The following is a 1,273-nucleotide window of genomic DNA, read 5'->3' as shown; positions in this document are numbered from 1 at the left end:
ATATATATATATATTAGTGTGACCCAAAAAACACTTCAACTTGTGAGGCTTGACTTGTAGATACTGCCTGAAATTTGAAGAAAATTCCATAGTATTGATATTTAGTATCGCCATTAAGCGATTCAGTATTTTATTTCCAGCATGAAATAACACTTAACGTAATACATAGCTTGTCATTGAGATATAGTAGAAGTATTCCATTTATCAATATATGAAATTTAGTTAACGCAGTGACCAAGTCATTTTAACGATGCGGCACACACACACACACACACACACACATACACATACCCTTCCATATGTCTGCCAAATGAGCTCGTCCTCTCCCTGCTTGTGTGAGGCTGCGCCTCACTCCACGCCGTAGGCCGTATTCCCTAATCAGTATTGTTATGGCCTTTGTCATCTGTAGATGTGTCAGCGCTCCACTACCGTAGTATTTTAATTAAATTTATCTATCTTAATGAAAAGAAGTGGAAAACAGATCTGAGTTATTGTACATATGATTGAAAAGATTTTTAGAAAAAAAAACTCCCATCAATTGGAGATGTACTATCTCATACGTGATAAGAAAACTGAACGAAACAAGATATTGTGTATTTAGAAATTAATGAGATCTGGAGCAACCCTAAGATACCAACTAGGGACAAGCAACATGTACTTACCAAGATTCGAAAAACGTATGAACAATATAGATCACTCCAAAAAACAAAATCAAAGAGAAATGAAAATCAAATTGCAAATGAAAGCAAATTTAAGGATCGCATGGGTTACTTATTTGACATTGTTCACGCTGATGCAATGAAAATGGTGTCAAACGAAGAAGATTGTTTATTTATTTATAACTGGCCAGAGAGAAAAAGGAAGGCGAGTGCTATTGAGAAGAATTATGTTGCAAAGCAACAGAGGAAACGCAAACGGATAGAAGAAGAAAAGCGAAAAGAAGCAGAAATTCTTCGCAAGAGAGAGCAATCAGTTATTACTCTGGAAAGTAACAGTGATAACAGCAGTGATGAGTCTAATGACAAGCCACAACCTGGATCATCCAAAACTCCTCTCAGTAAAAGGTCAAAAACTCATGAATAAATAATATCAGCTGATTTGGCAGTGGCTTTGGATAGAGCTAAAATGAGTGATCACTGTGCAATGTTAGTAGTATCTGCTACGGCTTCAGCCTGTGGAAAAGATATTCCATATACATACGTACATAACAAATAATCTACACATATATATTTGCTGATATATATATATATATATATATATATATATATATATA

Source organism: Octopus bimaculoides, chromosome 16, assembly GCF_001194135.2.
Source record: "Octopus bimaculoides isolate UCB-OBI-ISO-001 chromosome 16, ASM119413v2, whole genome shotgun sequence".
Lineage (NCBI taxonomy): Eukaryota > Metazoa > Mollusca > Cephalopoda > Octopoda > Octopodidae > Octopus > Octopus bimaculoides.
Note: the sequence above shows the minus strand (reverse complement) of the source record.